General features: G+C 45.0%; 1 protein-coding gene across 1 annotated transcript in view; it reads left to right on the forward strand.

The window, feature by feature from the left end:
- The first annotated feature begins 9,554 nt into the window (after positions 1 to 9,554).
- Positions 9,555 to 14,007, forward strand: part of RHOC (ras homolog family member C) — a 140,910-nt gene continuing 136,457 nt past the window's right edge. Inside the window, exon 1 of the mRNA XM_073615722.1 lies at positions 9,555 to 9,713. The gene's annotated coding sequence lies outside the window, so the exon portion shown is untranslated. The remainder of the gene's footprint in view (positions 9,714 to 14,007) is intronic.

Here is a 14,007-nt window from a genome sequence, read left to right on the forward strand (position 1 = left end):
GGTAGGTAAACAGGATCAGGCGTAGGACACACAGCAATGAGCACACGGGAGCCAAACACACAAAATTTGATCAGCAAGGCTTGGCTTGCAGTGCACAGGTAATATAGTGTTCCTAATTAGAGGCTGGGGAGGAGCCAGCCATGCTTGAGGGAAGATTACTCAAGCATACAGGTGAACAGCGACTGGGCTCTAAGCTGAAAACAACAGAAATTCGAGCAAACAGACAAGTACACTACTGCAGAGTCATGACACATGTAAAGGCCTGGGATGAAATCACACATGAGGCTACCCTCAGTTCTAGGCCTCTCATACAAAAATGGAGATCCAGATCACTCCTGGTCCAGACAGCTTGAATCTGAGACCAGAGTGTGAAAAGTTATCAATGAAAAAAGCACTCTGCACTGAGCTGTTATTAGGGTGATCAAGACATTCCCAGGGTGAGTAATTTCCAGCAACGATCTCTGAAGGCTCTGAACCTGTCCAAACTACTGGAATATTTGGAGGACCATGTCAGTTTGCTCGATAGAGCCTGCACCAATTCCCCATCTAAGGATCTCTCTATGAGAATATTTCAGGAAGGCAATGAGGCTAGTACTTGGTCCAGCTTATACACTGAGTGTTTACCAATGGATGAGGGACAGGAACCCAGAATGATAGTGTATAGGTCCCATAGCAAGGCACAGAAATTGCTGTGGGCGCCCGGGCGCACTGCATTTGCGCAAGCCACGCTGCATGCTATGAATGGCCGGGCAATCTTCTGGGACCTGTGACATGTCCCAGAAGATTGCAGGGAGGGAGGGGGCAGTGGTGATCTTCCTTCTGGCGCATTAGAACCAGGGGAGGAAGTGGGAACTGGGTGTCTGTAAAAACAGGGTACCCGCTCCTCTCCCAAAAAAATGACATGCCAAATAAGGCTTGTCAGGGGGTCACCAACACTTAAAGCAGAAGTTCCATTTTTGGGTGGAACTCCGCTTTAAGGGATGAGAACATTAATTATATTTGATGCCCACCAAAGCCAGAAAGTGGCCCAGACAAATGGAGGCAATGCAAATTTCATATTTTTCTATAGAAAACTTACATCCAAACCCAGCCCCTTAAAGCTTCAAGATGCATACCAGGTAATGCCACCATGGGCTTTTGGGTAGTAAATTGTTTGCCACCACAACTAGAGCAGAAACACCTTGACCCAAAAAAGCATCAGGGGATAAGCAGAGGCCACAAGTAGAGAAAAGACACTTCTTAACAATTAGAAGTAGAAAAAGACCTTGCAATCTGTACTCTAGCCTTCTTTTGCTAGTAATGACAAGTGTCCAACTTCAGCTGCATATCTAATGCTATTGACCTGGACTGTCTCAAAAAGAACCTGTCCCTGGAAGGCCATGCAAGCTACTTCTTCCGACTGAGCAAGTTTACCTAGAGCCTCCTCTGGTTTCTTACCTGTCTCCTCTGGTTCTTCTCCACTCATGGTAAACTTACCTACCTTAAAGGAAAATGGCCAGCAGGAACAGAGCTTCAGGCTGAACATAAAGTACCAGCATATCCTTTCTGTTCTTCCTTGCCAGCAGTTGGCCTGCTCTCTGCTGAGGGGGGCTTTATGCAATTGGTAGCAACAGTATTGGAGTGCAGCTTGAGTTTTTCCCAATAACTTGGATACGGTACCTTTAGGGCAATCTTAACACACTCTTTATCTTGTAAAGGCAACTTCACCCAGGCTCACAGCAATCCTCTGCAGCTATGAATAGTGGGTAGAAAAGCTTCTGTCACCCTCTTTACGGCAATCTTGACACATTATTTATTTTGTAAAAGCAGTTTCACCCAGGATCCACTGCAATTTCTTGCAGCTAAGCATAATGGGCAGGAGAGCTTCTGTCTGCCTCTTTAAGGCAGTCCTGACACACTCTTCAGGCCATAGGGTTAGTATTTGCAGTATGGAAGAGGATTTTCTATACCTTCTAGACTGGGTTTCTGGTACTCCTCTCACACATATTCCTGTCAGTGGGACAGGCTGGGCTCCTTAGCCGAGGGAGAGGCAAGTTAGCACTTGAATGCACTCTTTTAGCAGCAAAATACCTGCCTGATCTGATGACCCTTACCTATTGGAACCGTGTGGATCTTTGTTATGCAGTGAGCTCATAGTGCAGGACAGCTGAAACACTGACATTTAGTCAGGTATAATAATAATGCCACACTGAGACATAATCAAGGACATATCTATCCACTAGGTAGCAGGAAATGGGCCTTGAGGCAGGGTTTGCGGCTATGGGTGTACTGGCATGCAGTCCTATCCTTTGAATACCCTATCTGTAAGACGCTACATCTTTAAACCCATGTTCCACAACTCTTCTGCCTGCCATACACTCCTGGCAACCTTCTCACCTTGCCCATCTCCAAGATGGCTTCCAGACAGTTTTGCCCAACTCCAAGATAGCCACTGGGGTAGTACTTGCCCAAACCAAAGATGGCCCCCTTGTGAGCTCTGTCCACTTCACATGTTCAGCATATTGCCTCATTCCCTTGAATGTAGACACTGAGCTTTCTCTTCCAAAATTGCCACTAGAATGCGTACTGGAACGCGGCACAGCTGCAGCTCATCCGAGGGGAGATGTAACACACAACCTATGAGGCCATTCACAGATTAATTCCAAAAAATGAGAGAAGATACTTGTCTTGGAAATGTGGTGTCACAGTTCCATGGATCTACTCACTTCTGGGAGGCAGGCTCCAGACATTGACAGCTCCTCCGAGGAACATAGCCCTGGCTGCACTGCTGTATGTGGGGCTAGTTAGCACCCGATGTTCACCTAAAAAAATCCACAGAAGGGGATCCCTGCCTTATCAGAGCATTTAGCTCCCCAAGGTCAGTGACTGCGCTACAGGAGAGGATGAACCTGTATAGAAAACCACAAAAGGTGGCAGGTAAAGGGTTTCTTTCATCACACTGGCTGTGAGTTACATGAGGACAAAAAAGGGAATGGGCTGTTGCGTGTTAACTTTTTATAGCTATGCACTGTTCCTGTGGGCGGGAGTAGGCAGGGCTACTATCACATGTATGCTGCCATGGAGGCACCAGGAAAAAGTTTTGCCTATGGTTCTACTTTATGCTGGCCATTTATGCTCTGAATTTCATTAGAAAATGTTTGTTTTCAAAAAATGTGTTCTATTTTCTAATGACAAACTGACAAACACTGTCACCTGTAACGTTGTGAAAAATGGAAGGCAAAGGATGGAACATTTCTCTTGTTTCTTCTCTGAATGAACAAAATTCTGTTACTGTGATCCTCAGTCTGGAAAAATTGTATTTATTGTAATGCAAAAAGGATAGGTTTAATCCAGAATAAGAACCTCCGTGGTCAGGAACACTCGTTCTTTTAAATGATTATGTGTGGTATAGTGATGTATGACAGAAAGAACAATACAGGTTCCTCTATAGTGTATACAAAATTGGATTTATAGTAGTAGATTCTAGTATATATGTACAGTATATGTAGTATATTCACCACAACCCCATTAGCTGGTGAACCTACAGCATAATGTGTATATATAACTATACTTTCAATTATGCAATATAATTATAAACTTAAAGTGGAGGGCCACCCTGAAAAAAAAAATTCCACCAAAAATCCTAAAAAAATAAAAAAAAAAACATTTGAAAAAAAAATTTTTTATACTTACCTAAACCCTTGTTGCTAGACAGTCTTCCTAATCTGCCTCTTCCTATTCCACGGCGTGTTCTGCTCCTCGGTGAGCGGCCCCGTTGTCTTCTGGGAACTGTGTGTGTTCCCAGAACACCACGGGGCCATTCACAGATCGCCGCGCCGCTCGCGCGTGCGCAGTAGGAAACTGGCAGTGAAGCCGCAGGGCTTCACTGCCTGTTTCCCTTACCTAGGATGGCAGTGCTGGGACCCGAGAGCCGAGGGACGGGTCGGCCTTGGGCGGCCAACATTGCGGACCCCCAGGACAGGTAAGTCTACTTAATTAAAGTCAGCAGCTACAGTGTTTTTTTTTTTGTAGCTGGCCGGAATCCCGCTCTAAAGAGGAACTTCAGTTCCTCCTGCCATTTTTTTTAACTGCACCTCCCCCTCCACCCTTTTACCTGTCATGCAGCATTCTCCTTGATTCCCATACCCACCAGCCCAGCATATCCAACATTGTCCTACTGCAACCCACAGCCCTGGTTTGACAGTCAGTCCAGGTCCCTTACTGCTATCTTGGTCCACTTCCATCATCATAAGACAGCTGCCTCTTCCAGGTTCAGCCAGCCAGTCCACAATGACGTGCGCCAGTTCTGCCAAACAGCCTCATCCTACTCCTGGGATATGTGATGTAGATGTCACAGGAGGCTGCAAGTACAGGACACGCCATTTTCACCTGGGTAAGAATGGTGGCAGAGGGGTGGGGCAGGGCTGGGTGAAAAAGTAAACAGCAAAAAAATAAAGTGGTGCTTTTCAGAATGCAGAGTTCTGTTTCTGTACTGACCATGTACTGCAAGTATACTGCAGCAAGAAAGATGGGCTGGGAATGCACTCACTGCATGCTCCCAGCACACTGACCGAGCTGTCACTGTTAAATCACAATCAGGGCTTCCAATTGGAAGCCAGTGGGATGGGCTCCCGATCATGTGACTGCTGTGAGAGCCAATCACAGTAGTCTCTTGATACAGAAGCCCTTACCCTTACCCAGTAAAGTGGCTATCCTCAGGTGATACACAGAGATAAAACAAATCCTCCTACATAAGTTGTACCTGTTTATCTGCAGTCGTCTCTTCCCTACATCTGTTCAAAGTGCTGAATTTATACAGCTTGTCTGAGCTGTCAGAAAAAAGGGGATGAAGAGCTGAAGTTACACTCTACAGAGCTCAGTGAGGAGAGCCCTGAGAGTTGTATGGGGGGAAGGGAAAAAACCCCATTTCCGCAGCACACAGAAACAGAGCTGAGGCTGTCAGTCAAAGACTGTGTGCTGGAGCTCCCTCCCTGTCAGCTTTTTTCTCTTGGTGTCAGGAAAACTTGTCAGAAGTTTACGTCTATAAATCCATTCAAATAGCAGGTCTGGATGAAATTTGTAATGGCCCTGAGTAGGCTCAGTCAAATGCTCTGGTAAACGATTTTTATAAAATTTTCTATGAACGTTCAAACAAAAATCTAACCTAATCTATGGCCAGCTATACTTGCTATACTATGCTAGAAAGTGTCCCGCCTCCTTTTCTAGGAAGGTTAGGAGATATGCTTTAAAGCTGAACTCCGGGTATATATTTTATTGCATCCAGCTTGGACTGATGTAGGTATACATACTGAATGCCCGTGGGACTAATGTGAAAGCAGAGCATCACTGTAGTAGTTTCTACTACTACAAGGATCACCACCAGTGGTGGCTGGTGCTTAAAAATGTTTTATTTTAGGGGGGCGCAAACAAACCCCTCCAGGTCTGCACTTACCAGAGGACGTGGGACTTACCTACAAACAGAGCTGGAGGGCTGGGCTGCCACAGCTCCCCTGATACCCACAGCTTCCATGTAAACTCAGTCTTTTTTGTGGGTTCCAAATATTTAGCCTACTGATTGGCTGGGACGAGAAGCCGGAAACTGGAAGTGACTCAATGGCGAATAGTGATTCGCTAAAATCAAAAGTGGGAGGGTTCAGGGCGCAGTGCTCTGCGCCCAGAGAACAACCTAAGACAAGCCAATTAAAGCCTCAGGCTCAAATCACATCCTTGTCAGAAATTGACGGACCTAATAGACACCCATTAGTCTAGCTCCCCGCACAGTACACATATAGAACGATTTATTTTTAAACAAATGATAATATGACTAACAGTTTTCAACTTTAAGATGTTAACATGTTTTAGTCATATTATAATTTATTTAAAAATAAATCGTTCTATGATTAGCTTTCTTCTTTGGCAAACTAACTTTTGGAACTTTGGGGGGGGCCACATAGTGTTGCCAACTTGGCAAAGGTGCCATTCATAAGACACTTTGCATTTTTTTCAGTTATGCAAGGCAGTCTCTGGTTGGATGGGGTGGAGAGGCAGGATGGTAGTGGCGCTCTTATCCAGGTCCCATGCTGAGCGACTGCCATGGTGCATTGTAACCACAGGGGTTGCTCCCTCAGCATCTGTGCCATTCACAGAATGTTTTGTATTTTTCTCAGTAAATGCAAAGTGTTCTCTGAATGGACAAGATGGAGATTGCAACATTACCACCTTGCCTCCCCACCTTGTCCATTCAGAGAATGTGCTGTATTAATTGTGAAAAATACAAGGCATTCTTTAAATGGAGCCTATACTGAGCAAGCGACCACCCGTGGTAACTATGCAGCAGGGCAACTGCTTGGCATGGGACCTAGAAGACAGCGGTGCCAAATTCTTGCTTATTCCTTCGTTCAAACAGAGAATGCTTTCCATTCAATGGTAAATAAATGCAAGGTGTTCTGTGAATGGTGCCTGTGCCAAGTGGGCGATCCCCTGTGGTTACTATGGAGCAGAGCAATGGCTATGTATGGGACCTAGAGGACAATGACACCACCATCTTGCTTCTCTCTTCGTCCAATCAGAGAATACCTGATTGGACAACTGCTCGGCATGGGACAGAGAAGACAGTGGTGCCACCATCTTTTTTCTCCTTTCATCCAATCAGAGAATGCCTTGCATTCACTGATAAATAAATGCAAGGTGTCCTGTGGATGGCACCTGTGCTGAGTGGACGACCCCCCTGTGGTAACTATGCAGCAGAGCAACTGCTGCTCCTCTCCACCTTGACCAATCAGAGACCGCATTGCATTCACTTAGAAAAATGCAAGGCATCCTGTGAATTGGAGCCTGTGCTAAGCAAGCCCTTCTTTGTGGTCCCTTTGCAGCAGGGCAGGGCTGCCATCAGGGGGGGGCAGACCATACACATGTAGGGGGCCCTGGGGTCCAGAGGGGCCCCAACACAAAAGACTGAGTTGTTGCTGCTGTAGTAACTAGCAATTGCTAAAGCAAAGTGGCCACAGAGTGAGCCGATGCAGTCAAAGGGATGACACTTTCCTAAATTGGAATGACTCTTTCTTAGATTGGGATGTCTCTTTGCTGAATATATGGGTTTGTCTCAGCTGGATAGAGATGTCTCTTTGCTCAATATGTGGGGATGTCTCTTTGCTGGATTGGGCTTTCTCTTTACTGAATATATGGGACCATCTCTTTGCTGGATTGGGTTTATTTTCATATATTAGGTTGCAAGAATGTTAAAATAAAAGTGGGTGCACCGAATGACACATTTGGTGAAATGGCCAGTGGGTGGGCTCTGGTGAATGTGGATGGTTAGGCCAGGGGTGGCCCAGTCTTAAAGCTGTCTTTTGGGGGCCACAAAATTTCTGATGGCTGCCCTGCAGCAGGGCAACCGCTTGGCATGGGACCTAGAAAACAGTGGCGCCACCATCTTGTCCAATCAGGGAATGCCTTGCATTCACTAATAAATAAACGCAAGGTGTCCTGTGAATGGTGCCTGTGCCAAGTGGGCGATCCCCTGTGATTACTATGGAGCACAGCAACGGCTATGTATGGGGCCTAGAGGACAGTGACACCACCATCTTGCTTCTCTCTTCGTCCAATCAGAGAATACCTTACATTTACTGATAAATAAAAAAAATGCAAGGTGTCCTGTGAATGGCGCCCATGCTAAGCAGGTGGCCTCTTGTGGTCCAAGAAGATAGGTAGCTTTAGGTCCACAGGCAGGCATTTAGCTTTAGGTACACACTGTGCAGAGGACACAGTACACTAACTGTAAATACTGCAGCTGCCTGCCTGTGGAATAATAGGATCAGAACAACAGCAATTGTCTTCAGGTAGCTTTAGGCGCACACTGTGCAGAGGACACATTACACTAACTGTAAATACTGCAGCTGCCTGCCTGTGGAATAATAGGATCAGAACGACAGCAATTGTCTTCAGGTAGCTTTAGGTACACACTGTGCAGAGGACACAGTACACTAACTGTAAATACTGCAGCTGCCTGCCTGTGGTATTAATAGGATCACAACAACAGCAATTGTCTTCAGGTAGCTTTAGGCGCACACTGTGCAGAGGACACATTACACTAACTGTAAATACTGCAGCTGCCTGTCTGTGGTATTAATAGGATCAGAACAACAGCAATTGTCTTCAGGTAGCTTTAGGTGCACACTGTGCAGAGGATGCACTACACTAACTGTAAAAACACCTGCCTGCCTGTCAGAAGAGAATAACAGGAACGGATCTAGCTAAACTTATATATATACACACAACACCTAGGATGCATATACATTATATATATATATATATATATATATATATATATATATAAATATATATACACAATACTCTCTAAGTGCAGCTAACTGACTCGCCTGCCTACTCTATCTAACTTAAATCAAATGACACTGTCTCTCTGTCTCTGCCATCGCAACACACTACATAAGGCCGCCACACAGTTGGCCTTATATAGTGTGGGGCGTGTACTAAACCCCCTGAGCCATAACTGATGGTGCTGTGATTGGCCAAGCATTCGGGTCATAGTGCATGCTTGGCCAATCATCAGCCAGCAATGCACTGCGATGCCGCAGTGAATTATGGGCCATGACACACCACTCGAATTTGGCACGAACGGCCCATAACGTTCGGGTTTGACTCGAACTCGAAGGGCAACTTCTTAGGCAAAATTTCTAATTTAAATGGGAGCTGAGACCTGTCCTCATTGCTGAGGCGCCTTTTGCCGCATGCGCATCCACCTTGGTGCAGCTCGTAGGCAGCCCATAGAAGTGGAGGCAGGTGCAGTGGCTGTACAGACACAGTTGAATGTAAAAATTGCATGGCTCAGTGTATATAAGCTATTCCTATTGACATGGTGCCATGATTAGGCCCTGACTGCTACAACCCTGGCAAACATATGACACCAGAAATCTCAGAAAACGTAGCCGCGCTCTTGAGCGTCTGTGGCATAAGATTAAGTACCAGGAAGACTTCACATAATATAAATTTGCCCTCCTAAAATACTATTCCTACCTTCACACTGCCAAACAGACCTACTTTATCACACTCATTAACACCTTCTCATCCAGTCCACGTCAACTCTTCTCTACCTTCAACACTCTACTGTGTCCTCCACTCACTGCCCAGGGGATCGCCAATCACTTCAAAACTAAGATAGCAGTAAGCGCTGTAGTAACGGCGACTACTACAGCGATTCTCCGCTTCCACGGGTATAGAATATGTGTACTTACAGACAGTGGTCAGAACTGGAGTAATGTATACAATTCATTACATACCATACCTGGAGTTCACCTTCAACGTAAACAAAGATAACAAAATGAATTGCAGCCACAAGTGATTGTACAATATAACATAACCCCCTCACAGCACACACATATGGAACATGTTGTGTGGAAATGTCAGGCCAGGGATGGACTAGGAGGCACACAAACTTCTATTGGAACGCTAACATGGCCAAGTTCCAGCGATAAACAGGTTAATGAGCTCTCCTTCCACCTCCTCTCCCACAATCCTTTGACAATGATGTCATGGTGAACCCTGAGGGGGTGGAGGATTTAATTCTTCCTCTAGCACACAGCGGCCCCTCCTTCCTCGGCTGAAGGCTGCAGTCTGGAGAGCAGGGAGTGGGAGACTGACTGAGCGTACTCTACATACACAGGCAAGGCATTGCGGTCCTTCCTCCTCCTGGGTCACCACCATACCGGACATTACAGGTAAGTCCTAGAGGAAGCACTCCTCTCCTCACCACACACTGCACGGGGGGCGCCTAGTCCTCCCACCACACTCAACTTACTTTGGGGGAGTTTGTCCTTCCATGTACCCGGGATATAGTGCAGTCATGGGGAGGGTTGTCCTGGGAGCCACAGGTTATTATTATTATTGTTGTGTTTACACAGAACAACACAGCAGGTAAACAAACCTCACTGGAGGCTTCCTTCCTACAAACAGTCCTGTTATTCTACATGTTTCTATTTATTATGTTTTGTTGTGGGGTTGTTTTTTGTTTTTATAGGTTGTATTTATTTGTTTACTATTCATACAATATGTCATGTGTTTGTGAGTAGCAATGTAAGATCCATGACCGGAGTCCTCTTCTCTACAGGGCAAAGCTGGCTAAACACTCTTAGATTTCCTGTGATCGTTCACACAAAGATCGTTCGTTAGAGCTTTCGATGGCGCCGCCAGAGCTTTTGATGATGGCTAACCCCATCAGAGCTTTCAACACCACCATCAAAGCTTTCGATAAAGGCGCAGGAGCTTTTAATTATGGATAACCCCATCAGAGCTTTTTCACCACAGCCGTTGGAGCTTTCGTTGCTGGAGCTTTTGATAATGGATCACCCCATCGGCACATTTTTGATACCGGTGCTTTCGATACGGAGCTTAGATTAGAGCTTTAGATACGGCCGTCTGAGTCTGAGCTTTCAATAATGCCGTTAGCGCTTTCGTTACCAGATAATGACAACAGAGCTATTAGTGGCTAACCCCATCAGAGCTTTTCATACCGCCGCCAGAGCTTTCGATAACCAAGAACGCCACCAGGGCTTTCAATACAGGATAACGCAGTCTGAACTTATATAATAGCGTTGGAGCTTTCGATAATGCCTTTGGAGCTTTCAGTACCGGGTAACGCCGCGCCGGAGCTTTTATTAATGGCTAACACAATTTAGAGCCTTCAATACCACCGTTTGCGCTTTCGATCACTTGATAACGTCATCGGAGCTTTTGATAACGGCGTCAGAACTTTTAATAATGGCTAACCCCCTCCAGAGCTTTCGATACCCAAAGCCACCGTCTGAGCTATCGATTCTGGCTAACTCCGGAGCATTCGATAGTACCATTAGTGACTATACAAATTGAGTATGAGGGGTCGTTCGTACCAGATGGGTTGGGGCAGCACTGGCCACTACTTTTCAACGCAGCCCTGGGCATTTGGGGCTCATTCATGCATGGGAGCGGTAAGAATAGGCAATTGAGTTGCCTTTTTGCTGCCCCCCCCCCCCCATGGTCACCCACCTTGACCCTTCATGCCAAATGGACCGTGTGGTACACGTGATCACAATGTATCGCAAGAATTGTATTTGGAAACCAAAAAAACTTCTTCAATATGCCCTTGTTAATAGCTCCCACCTAATGTCAATCTCAAAGTTCTTAACATTCAAAAAATTCATAAATTATACCTCCACAGAGGGTTTACTGCTACCAAGCGTGACCCTCCCAAGGGTTATATATATATATATATATATATATATATATATATATATATATATATATATATATATATATATATATATATATATATATATATATATATATATATTTATATTCTCATATAATGCATATGGCACTGTGAAATTTTAATGGTTAAAACAGGCCTCCAGGAGGTGACTTGTTTCCTCCCAGCTGCCTGTCATCTGCCAACATGACGTGCTTTTTCAGGGGTGGCAATTACAGGCGCAAGTGTAAACATGCCCATAGACATTCATAGTGTCAGTTCACTCTGCAGCGCTGTTGGGGGGTGTGTGTGTGCTGATAAAAGAATGGAATTTTAGTTTGGTGTTTTTGTTTATCCCCTCCAATCCACCAATCCTGTTGTGATGGGAATAGTACTGAAATGACACTTCTGAGGTTCTGGGGGAAAAGCCAAAAATAGGCAGCGCAATGTGCTGGGATTGGTGTGTCGGCACGAAGTCTCGTGGTGCACACCAGCAACCGTAACCTGGTATGAACAAGCTCTGACTGCTCTGAAAAAATGTGATTCAACTGCCATGACAGGGTTGCAAATTTTTAACTTTCGATTCTGGGATAGAAGGAAATGGGTAGGGTTCGGTATGGAAATTATTGGTTAGAATTTCTTTTGATCAGATGAGAAATTTATTTTCCACCCTTCCTCTTTAAAAAAAATTCCTTTTTGTAAATCATACAAAAAAAAAAATTTAAGAAAGTGTGTGTAATAAAAAAAAATATATATATATATTTCATTCTCACATAACCCTTTTTTCCTTATTTCCTCTTTTTTTTTTTTTTGTAGGGTTTTCACTTTGAATTGGATCTTATGTGGCAATATGTAAATGACTCCTATGATGGCGGTAGATAATACTGATGTAATGCTCACCCTTTTGATCGTTCGATTAAGAGCAGTACAAAACCTGCCAATGCTATACAAAAAAAAAAAAAAAAAAAATCTAAAGACTTGCTAAGCTTTAAGGACTGAAGAGCGCTGAAGTGCGGAACTTTTTTTTTTTTTAGTAGCCCCCCCCCCCCCCATATGGAATGTGGGAGACCCTGGATGGACAGCTGGTAACCCCACCTTTTATTATAAGCTGTCACCTGTTGGCTAATCGCTGTGTCAGTCTCCCTATGTGTCTGATATGTTGTTGTGTTGACATTTGCGTTCAGGGGACTGGGTGTAACACACCCTGGTTCTGCCTGGTGTTTAGCTGAAACCAGTTTGCCTTGTGGTGACTGGGAGGACAGGAGCGTCCTGTGTAGAAGTGGCATCCAGGGCGATGAGAATGAGGTGGGGCGGAGGCTGCTAGAGGATTGGAAGGAGTAGGGAGGGAGGGAGATGGCTGGGAGGTGTACTTTGTACACAATCGGCTTGGGAAGCGCGCTGTCAGTTTCTATGGAAACCAGTTTAAATAAGTTTTCATTCCCCCTTGGTTCTCATGATCTAGTCATGAAAGCGTTAATGTTGCGGACAGTTTTTTTTTGTTTCTTTTTATTTTGCTGCTCCGAGGAAGGGGACCCTATAGGGCCCGGAACCGTTGGGTGTTTTGATATTAGTGTTTTGAATAAATCACAAAAAATGTAGTCTTATGTTGGTGACTGACCTCCTAACTCTCTCTTTTCCTATATTTATTTAAATTTAAGTCTGGTTTTTGTTAAATTAGTTTGTCTTATTTATTTTATTGCACTATGCTGTGCAGTGATTGGTATAGGACGGTATAATGGTGGTGTGGTTCGGGATCATGGTAGGACAAGCTTGTATTTATTGGACTTGGGCTACGGTACCCATGGAGTGCTGGTTCATGTGCAAATGAACCCCTTAATGCAGCCTCCGAGAAGCCCCATAAAGTGATTTGTAATGTAAAGCCAACCTGTCATACTTACCTGTGCGGTGCAGTTTTCCACAGAGTAGCCCCAATCCTCCTCCTTGGGTCCCCCACTGGTGATCCAGGCTACAACCCAGCCATTTGCTTTGGAGGCACACGTACATGCTTACAGCCCCGCCCCCACTCCCCTCTCACTGGCTGCGATTGACAGCAGTAGGAGACAAAATCTCACTGCTGTCTCTCAGCCAATAAGAAGAGAGAGAGACTGGAGAGCAAGTCGCTGGATCGAGATTGGGCTCAGGTAAGTATAAGGTGGGACCGCACACTAAAGATTTTTTACCTTCATGCATGGACTAGTAAAAAAAATGTTCGCCCTTTAGAAACACTAAATGGTCTGTAATGCCTGACAGGTGGTACGGCTTGTGTATTATGTGACCGCTCTGATTGGCTCTCACTGCAGTCCTATGATCCAAGAGCCCTCCTGCTGGCTTCAAAAACCCTTGACAGAGCTGTAGATAAGTTTGGACAATTTACCAGGAGGGCACACTCGGCACACAACCTGTGGATGTTTTATGTGCAGTGGAGAGGAGTTAAAGCCCTCCTTTTATTGTAGTCTCATATATGCGTTACATGTTGAAAACCTACTTTGTTTTGGTGCATTTTTATGGCACAAATTGTCTTCAGTGTTGTACAGGCTCTCCTTTACTGAAATTGTTTAATCTGCTTTCACTGCACACTGTGAGCTCCTAACAGTGTGCATTGTAATCTATAGCAAGTCAAAGCCCATCTCATTTCCTGTCTGGAGGATGTCCATCTAGCCCAGCTTAGTCTTTTGTCTCCCCTCCCCAAACATTCCTTCAGTCATGGAAGCTCAGCATCACATGTGGACATTACCTTTAGGCAGGCAGCATGTAAATGCAGCCTGCTTAGAAATTGCTACTCCCCCAGAGAG

The sequence above is a fragment of the Aquarana catesbeiana genome, linkage group LG02 (genome assembly GCF_042186555.1).
Source record: "Aquarana catesbeiana isolate 2022-GZ linkage group LG02, ASM4218655v1, whole genome shotgun sequence".
NCBI classification, from domain to species: Eukaryota; Metazoa; Chordata; class Amphibia; order Anura; family Ranidae; genus Aquarana; species Aquarana catesbeiana.